This window comes from Spermophilus citellus, assembly GCF_964194105.1.
Source record: "Spermophilus citellus genome assembly, chromosome: 7".
NCBI lineage: Eukaryota > Metazoa > Chordata > Mammalia > Rodentia > Sciuridae > Spermophilus > Spermophilus citellus.
The window spans coordinates 109,500,139-109,509,861 of NC_138188.1; the positions used below are offsets into that span (position 1 = coordinate 109,500,139).

The following is a 9,723-nucleotide window of genomic DNA, read 5'->3' on the forward strand; positions in this document are numbered from 1 at the left end:
TTTATGTCATTAGCCCCATTTTGTCCCCAGATAACTCCTTGAAGAACATGGACTATGTCATATAAAAATATGTATTCTGCACATTGCCTACCATGAAAACTTGAACACAGCAAGGGTACAAAAATATTCCATAAGTACATCCTGGCAGTCCACTGAAAACACCCTAGAATCTAACCCCTCTGTCTTATATCAATACATCACTGTCTCAACTCTCAATTCTTTACAATTACCATATTTAATCATTCAACAAATAATTAAGCACCTATTACATAAAAGAAACTATACTATCTAATCTACTGTACTCCAATAAACTACCCTAAAATGCAATTCAATTTCAGCTATTGCCATTTGAATTTTTCCACAAGTATAAATTTACAGTCATTTTTCCAGTCCTCCAATCCTACCTCAATCCCATCCCATCCCCTCATTTCTAATCCTACTGTTAATTCAAGCCCTTCTTAGTTTCTCTAGTAACCTAATTGGTCTTCTTACCTCAAAACTTACTTTACTACCATAGTGGCCCCAATTCTTTATGGTATAGCTATAGTGAGATTATGTTTTCTGGGGCTGGGGGTATAGTTCAGTGCTATAATCTAGCATATTAACTGCCTAGCATATCCAAAGCCCTGGGTTCAATATATGGTACTTGGCTCAATTCTCTACTTAAAAATGCTCAATAGCCATACATTAATGATACATGTTAACATACTTTAATCCTTTGTTAACATACTTTAATCCTCAAATCCTCACAACAACCCTCACAGGAAGGTATAATGATTACCAATTTCCTGATGATAAAACTGAGAATCAGAAAGGAAGTAATTCTCTACAATCATAGACTGTGTAAATAAAAGGTCTAAGACTCAAACCCAGCTTCTGTTTGATTACTAAGCACAACACCATGTCATATCAAATACAAACTACTTGGGTTAGCTTTCAAGGTCATCCATTTTCTACCCAACACCAACTGACTCTTCTTACTTTCTATCATATTGTGTCCTATTCATGAACTCTATGTTCCAAATTACAGGTTGTGATGAATTGTTCAGTTGATCATGAAATCAGTGTAATAGGTAATGCCAACCCCACCCTGCAGCCAGCTCTGCTTTCCTTTTTTAAAATAAAATAATAATAAATATCATCCAGCTGGGCACAGTGGCACAGGCCTGTCATCCCCCGCAAGACCCTGTCTCTAAATAAGATACAAAAATGGGCTGGGGATATGGCTCAGTGGGTTCAATCCCAGTACCAAAAAAAAAAAAAAAAAAGAATAAATATCATCCAAGCACATCCAATCATCCAATATGGTAAGGATAGTTATTCTATTAAGGATAGTATTAAGAACAGTTTATTATATAAATTTTGGGATTTTTAAATATTTGTATTAGTTGTTGATGAAATTTTTTATTTTGTTTGTTTATTTGTATGTGGTGCTGAGAATCAAACACAGTGCCTCACATATGCTAGGCAAGCACTCTACCACTGAGCCACAATCCCAGCTCCTGAAATTTCTGTTTTATACAGACACACAAACATGTATTTTTTAAGTGAAGATGTGGCTTGTTTTTCTTACTGTGGATCATAGTTTAAAAAAAAAAATTAACCATTTCTCTTTAGATCCTAGGCTTTTAATACCCAAGGTTTTACTTATGCTAATAATCCCTAAGGTTGTAATGCTCTCTTTTAATAACCTTTACCAGTCAGATCTACCTATCCCTTCAAAGACTAGCTAAAAATCCAATTCTATGCCATTAAAATGAGTCCCAGGTTCCTCACCTAGTCAAATGCATTTTCTACCCTTTAACTTAAACATAGGGAGGATAAGAATGTAGCTCAATAATAGAGCCTAGTGTGTTCAAGGACCTGAGTTTGATCCCCAGCACCCCCCCGCAAAAAAAAAAACAGCTTTAGTAATATTTGGCATTACCAATTTCCTGATGATAAAACTGAGAATCAGTGTATTCTTATGATACACTTGTGATGATTGTATAAAAATTTATGCAAAATGCTTTTTCATATGACGAATATGTTTCATGTGTTAAGAAAACTCATCCCAATATATAATATGTACTATCTGATAAAGAAAACTCATCCCCTTATTTTCTGAAATTCTTAATTATAAATCACATAATTTCTACAATATTCCAAATTTCTATTTATTCATATCCTTCAAACAGCCTTACCATCTTCCTCCTCAAAACAGCCCTTTCAAATAATCCTCTTTACCCTCCATATTCTCAAGCTTTCCTTGAAACATACCTGTCTTTACTGATGATTGAACCTCAGGGCCCTAAGAATACCAGGCAAGCACTCTACCACTAAGCTAAACCACCAGTCTCCTTTTTCTCCCCCATTTTGAGACAGAGTCTTGCTAAGTTGCCTTGAACTTATGATGCTCCTGCCTCAGCCTCCCAAGTAGCTGGGATGACCAGCATGCACCACCCACCACACCTGGTAATCTTTTTTTTTTTTTTTGAGTATGCTTCTAATTATAACAATCCTATACATTCTTTAGACAGATTTTGCCTTCTGCAATTTTTTTCTTCAACTAGACCTTCTCAAATTATTTTAATGCATTTCCAATGCATATTTTTATGAGCCCCATTAAATCCTGCATAGGAAATGTCAAGTTATGAATAAATGAAACGGATACAGCAAACATACGGATAATGCAGATCTTCTAAACTATCTCACATACCTTCTCATTCACTCACTTATTCAAAAAACCATGTGTCCACTGGATACATGCCCTCAGTTCTGTCTGTTCTATTCCGTAATTCAGAAAGCAGCTTTGAGAAAAGTGTGCAGGAAAATGCCAGGATAACAGGGCCAAGTTGACTCATGCTTTTCACTCACAGAGACTAAGTAATTTACAGGGTACAGTCACAGAATAGGACAAACTAAAAGTTACACTGGACATAGATGGAAATAGACCCCATAGTTATTGCAGGGGGCTCAACATCTACCCCACAATCCCGAATTTGAAAAGAAACAAACCAGAAGGAGTAACTAAAATGAAACAGGCAGAAAGTACTCAGACAAAAATAGATCTAGACTCTAGGTTCATTCTAGGGCTGCAAGAGAAATTTGGAGCCATTTAGTTCCCCTCTGAGATCCCTATGGAATTCTTTCAAGTATATAGCTAAAGTTTGGTTCACTTAAATTCTTTCCCCAAACCTTAGCAAATATTCATGTCTCTAGTCTCTGAACTCCTACAGCACTTAGTGTCTGTGAAACTCATTTGTGAGCTTAAATCATGAAGTATCTTGTTCAAGGTAATGAAATTGTTAATGAATGCACCTAGAACTTATTTACATAGTTCAAATTATCATGGTCCTCTTTAAAATAAGATACTTTGGGAGTCTATCACTTATCCATTTATTTACTCCATCCATCCAACCATCGGATACACTCAACATTTATCTAGTGCCTAACTAATATGAAGTCATCACCACTGCTCAAAATATTTCCAGCTTCCTCATAGGGAGTATTGTCTAAAAATCAGTTTCTTAGTCAACCAAGAAATCGTTCCTTTTTTTTTTTTAACTAACTGAATTTAAAGTAAAACTACTCTTCACTTACTCTATTTGATACTGACTGATCTTCAGCATTTCTTAAAAAATTCAATTTTTTTTTTTTTTTTTTTGAGACAAGGTCTCACTATTTTGCCTAGGCCTTAAACTTTCAATTCTCCTGCCTCAGCCTCCACAGTAGCTGGGATTACAGGTGTGCACCACCATACCCAGCTAAAAATAAAATCTTTTAAAGTAAAAAAAACATCAACAATGACACTATTCAGAAAAACAGTATAATTTGTATTATTTATAAATATGCCATCTTGGAGGAATTATAAATTCTTGAAGAATAGGGGACAATGTTTTACTCACCTTTATTAGTCCCCTTCTCCAATAGGTACTCAATAAATAGTTAAATTGTATAAATTAGCACTAGAGGCTCAAAGATTATTTTAAAAAAAAGTTCTGAACACTACTATTGAAAATGATTATCAAAATACAAAAATCTCACCTGGAGATATTTATTTTTTTTAATTTTTCTAAAATCATACACTGTTAGTAAATTACTTCACAACTGCTTTTTTCTCTTAAAATAATGTAAATATTATAAATTCCTTGAGTGAAAAAAAATAAATCTAACTTTTTTTTTCAGTACTGGGGACCAACCCCAGGGACACACATGCTAAGCTAGTGTTGTACCACTGAGCTGCACCCCCAACCATTTCACCCCTTTGGAGACAGGGTCTCACTAAATTACCAAGTTTGGCCTTGAAGTTGCAAGCCTCCTGCCTCAAGTAGTTAGGATTATAGGAGTACACCACCGCACCCAGCATCTAATTTTTTTTATTATCCTAAAAATGAATTAAATTAGGCTGATTCTTAAAAAGCTAGAGATAAAGCCCAAATTAAATCAGTGCCCACTCCAGACCAGATTTACCTCAGATTAAATAAACCTTATGTTAGGAAAGACTTTTTGATTCTATCCATTTGATGTACTTGCAGGATTATTACAGTTTGATTCTATTCCATTCTGTCTTTTCCCCTTAAGCTAGCAACCCTCCAATCAAATACCCCTCTGTCCTCACTCTCTCAAACACACACACACTTTTGTCCACAATACTCCCATAGTACTCAGTAATTTCATACAGTCCAACTATTATCAGTAACAGTGAACACTACTTTCTAGCAGTCATTCAACAGGTTATTTATTAAACACTTAAGAATCAAGCTGTAGAGTTCCCCCAGAGATTAGCCTCAGCTCTAGAGCAGGTTACTTGCAAAACAAAGAGGATAATTCCCATAAGCAAATACAAAATTTAGCAGTACAAATCTACATATGAATGCCATTTTTATTAAGAATAAGAACACAAGGCAAAGTGGCTCCCACCAGTAATTCCCAATGCATCTGTAACCCCAGGGACTCCAGAGGCCAAGGCAGGAAGATAACAAATTCAAGGTCAGCCAAAGCAACTTAGTGAGACTCAGTCACAAAATAAATAGAAAAAAAGCTGGGGATGTAGCTTGGTGGTTAAATAAATAATAAGGAATCCTTTCAAAAGGTGCAGTTACTTAAGACTTCCTAAAAGAAGTGGAGCATTATCTTTCTGTTTTCCCTATATCCATCTCACTGGCCTGGACCTCATATACAAATTTTCAACAACACTAATACTTTATGACTCTACAAGCAGCAGAGTTTTTCCACCACAATCCCATTGCATTAGGGGCTGAAATATGCTCATTTCTTTAACTACCAGTTTCACCATCATAAAGTAAATCTCCTGCACATCAATTATATCAAAATGCCCAGCATCCTCCCAAATTATTACTTCCAGAATCCCTATCCCTCATTTTTTGCCCTTATCACATTTCTCTAGTCCTCTCTCCTTACACACACACCCCAAACACACACACATACACACACTCTCTCTACACCAATCCATTCCTTCCTAAAAGCAGGAATCAATCAGGGTGCAATAGTGCACATCTGTAATCCCAGTTACTTGAGATTGAGGCAGATCCAAAGTTTGAGGCAAGTCTGGGCAATTTAGCAAGATTCTGTTGCAAAATAAAATTTTAAAAGTACAGGAGATGTAGCTCAGTGGTAGGCCATTCACCTCATATACATGAGGCCCTGGGTTCAAGCCCCAGCACAAGAAAAAAGAGAGAGAGGGAGGGAGGGAGAGAGAAAGAAAAAAAGAAAAAGGAAGAGTTGCCATACAAATCATGCCCTGTAATTCATGCCTATAATCCCAGCAATTCAGAAGGCTGAGGAAAAAGGATCTCAGGTTTGAGGCTAAACTCAGCAATTTAGCAAGATTCTCAACAACTTAGTGAAACCCGGTTTTGAAAAATAAAAAATAAAAAGAGCTGGGGATGTAACTCAGTAGTAAAGCAACCCTGGGTTCAATCCCCAGAACAACCACCACCAAAAAAAAAAAAAGCCATAGAAGCCTAGGAAGAACATTCAGCGGTCATTTCAATAATCTTCCAGACTTCATGCACTGAAATTCTCCAGAAGACTATCAAAGAATACTGCAACCTGGTAACTAATTCCAAGATGAATAATTTTCACTGTCAAGCAACTCCTCCTCACCTCTAACCAGTATATCTAATGCTTCAAAGATACTCTTTTCTCCAAGGCAGTTTTCCTTAAAGGTTCATCCAAATTTCCCTTTATTATCTCACCCAGTATTTTCAGCCTAATTCTAAATACTTCTCTCAACTTCATGTCCTGCTAGTCTAAATCCTAATCTAACACAATGGGAAGTGAAAAGATACAGCCTTAAATTGTTGAACTCTAAAATGAAGCTTAAGCATATTAAAGATATAAGACATCAAATAAAAGAACTAAAATAACAACTATAAAGATGAAAAAGGAGAAGGAAAAGGGAGATAATATCAATAACAAATCCCTTTCATTCATTGCCAGCCTCAGTGGTGTACACTTGTAATCCCAGCTACTCCGGAGACTAAGGTAGGATGATCACAAGTTCCAAGGTCAGCCGGACAACTTAGCAAGACCCCAAAGAGCTGGGTATATAGCTCAGTGGTACAGCTTCATTTCCCAGTACTCACCTCCCCCCACACACTGGGGGGAAAAAAAATCCTTTCATTCATTGAAGCATGACTCCTTGATAATGTCATTTTGATAAATCAAAAAATAATGGTATATGCCCATTACACAGAGACCTTGAGAAAAGTATGAAAAGAACTTAAAAACTTAGGCTTGGAAGTAGTAGCCTCTGGAAAACAGAACTACAATGGACAGGCAAGACTGGGCTATTGCTTTTCATTATAAGTCCCCTAAGAACAATGTTTATGAGACATTATTTCATAATGTAAGACAAAAAACCTAACATACTATATTTAAGTGCATCATAATTACAATTAAAAATATAATATACAGTATAAGAAGGGAAGAAAAACTGATCCTCTCATATTATAGTAAAAATAGTTACCTCATACTATGTAGCACAAGGAAGTCCTTTCAAAAGGTGAGTAATTCCAAATAAACTGAAACGTTTCCTAATATTTAAAATAATGATCCTGGATTTTTCTATAAGAAAATTTGTAATGAAAGTCTCTCTCCAATCTAATCCTAAATTAGCTTAATTCCTTAAAAATTTTTGCTAAAGGAATGCATGACTGATTTTTCCTTTTCCATCTTCCCCATTAATCTCCTGACTTAGACTTACATTAAAAAAATAAATAAAAATAAATTCACATGTAACATGCTTACTATCCTCTTTTCAACATAATGTGCATATAATTTATCTCAAAACAAAAGGTGAATAATATTCAGATAAACTTTAAGAGCATGTTTCTTGCCCAGAGTTCCCTCTTGGAAATCAGGTCTAGTGTGGGCTCAGCAAATCCAACAGAGAGAGCCTGATTCATTTCCTGACATAGAGATTCTAATTGTCCCTCCAACCTGGCTCTAGAAGTATCCAGTCTCTTCAGGTTCCTTTAGCCCTCATGAAAACAGAGATCTAAATTAATAACCTAAGACCAAAACATATATTCTAGATCCTCTAGTCTGCATGCCCACATTTTGCTGGCAGATTTGTTTTCTTCAATACCACCATGCCTTAGTGAGAGTACAACAGGAACTATGTGTGAATGGCAAAAGATCTCCCACCATCCCCAGAGGTATGAGATACCAATCCAGTATACCAGACACATTTGAGCAACAAATGGAACTTCCAAAGGGCCACTATAAACGGACTCCCCCCACCATCAATTATAATCTTATGTACTGCAATCCAGGCTGAATAATAAGGCACAAGCTCCACTGGACCAAATAAAGCTGGGCAGTGAAGAAGAAAACCGCCAAGTCAAGTAATTTCTATTACAGCATTTGCTAGGATAGTGTTCATCCAGTCTCTGATGTGACAATACTTCAAATTCGCTAAAAATGTAAACTCCATGCCTCAAGAATTCCCATAGGCCAGGCTCTTTCTCAAGGTCCGTTTCAGAGGTTTTCATATTCGCTGGTGCAGGACCAAAATGTCTCAGACCGAACTATAATTCTCAGTGACCCCAACCACAGCCCGGAACCACACTTACCAGATGTCATCTACTGAAGAGCCCAAACAGGTCCGGAACTAGGCCATCCTGGCCCATCTGAAATAACTCTTTAGTCCTTGGGCCAGCATTTATTAATTATGCCACGTCTGTCTATTTTATTATGCATTCCCTGCATCTTCTCTAACATTTAGCACTCCTTCTTGCTTCAAACGCTCTCCTTTCTATTGGCGGAAACTCCTATATTCCTTCTTTCCTTGCCTTGGAAACGCTTCAGTTCTTTCCATAATGAAATACCTAAGGTATCTGCACAATGAACACCCCCCAGTATCCTCAAGACTCCTCCACAGCCACCCCCTGCATTCCTCCACCTATCCGGCATCTTCCCTCCGGCCTCTCTCCCCCCTTTCACACTCCCACTATGTTTCCCGCAAGCATTCCCTTTTCTCCAACCCCTGCCCTTCCCTTCTACCAAAGAGCACACTCGGGCACCACCAGTGACTGGAGGCCTGCGGTACATAAAGCACTGCACCAGGCACGGTGGACAGAGACCTGGTGTCTCCCCGGCCTCTTACACCCTCGCCCAGCACCCTTGTGGCCTCCGCACGCGAGCATCCCACCGCTCTCTCTACCTCTGACACCCCCCTCAGGCCTCGGAGGCCGCCTTCTCTCCTCTGCAACCCCCGTCATTATCCGTTCTCAACCCCCCAACCCACCATCCGCGCCCTGCTTCCTCCCGTCCCCCAGCCAACCCCTCCGTTCCCTGCGGCCTCGGCGGGTCGGTCCCCGGGCCGACCCCCGCCCCGCCATGGCTCGCTCCCCCCAGGGTCAGGCCGTTACCGCCGCGCGCTCCCCCCGCGCGCCGCCCCCTCCCCCTCCCCCGCCCTCCCCCGGGCCCGGGCCTGCCAGGCCGAGCGCTTTACCGCGGGCGGGCGCCGAGTCGCGCGGTCACCGACTGCAGGCGGTGGCAGCTTCAACCTTCCTTGGGGCCGTGAGAGGAGGGGAAAGGGGGAGGGGGGAGAACTTTTACTGTGGCAGCTTCTGCAACAGCTCCCACCCCTGCGCCTTTCTCCTCTTCCTCCCCCTCCTCCTCCTCCTCTTCCTCCTTCTCTTCCTCCTCCCAGAGCAGTAGAGAGGCAGACATGCCGCGGCTAGAGCGCCGCCGCGGTCGCCGCCACTGCCGCCGCGGTGCATGGTGGGAAGCCCCGTACTTGGGAAGCGCTGTGCGGCGCCCGCCCTCGCCTGGCGCAGAGAGCTGCTGGAAGACCCAGCGTGGCTTGGATTCCGGCGCCTGCGTGTCACCAGCTCTGCGTGGCCAGAGAACCTGGCCCCGAATCTCAAGTCCCCCCCTGCTGAACCCCGTAGAGAAGCGGTTTGAAAAAGATCGGAACTGAGGAAACCTCTTTTAGATGGGGTACCCCCGCTTTCAGTCTGTGCCTGGCGCCCGGAGAATTGGAGGACTTGGGAGTCGGGAGGACTTCAGGCCTCGGGAAGTGGAAGGGGCGAGGACCTAGGTGAAAGGTTGTCGGCTAGAATTTCTTGGATTTTTCATTTATCCTCTTACCTAGCCCTCTTCCCCATCACCCCAAAAGCTCCTTTTCCGGAAGATGAAACCATGTGCCCTTGTCGCAAACCCTTTTAGTGTCTGCAAACTGAGATTCAGGTTTTGAGCAGAGAAAGATTA

General features: G+C 40.3%; 1 protein-coding gene across 12 annotated transcripts in view; it reads right to left on the minus strand.

The window, feature by feature from the left end:
• ZNF148 (zinc finger protein 148) overlaps positions 1-9,204 on the minus strand; it is a 142,666-nt gene extending 133,462 nt beyond the window's left edge. For 6 of the 12 annotated variants that reach the window (XM_081302134.1, XM_081302139.1, XM_081302137.1 and 3 more), the window contains exon 1: positions 8,963-9,204. The gene's annotated coding sequence lies outside the window, so the exon portion shown is untranslated. Of the gene's footprint in view, positions 1-8,081; positions 8,788-8,962 lie in introns of those variants that run through there. The other 6 variants (XM_081302142.1, XM_081302133.1, XM_081302138.1 and 3 more) reach the window with 5 other exon arrangements.
• Positions 9,205-9,723: the final 519 nt, after the last annotated feature.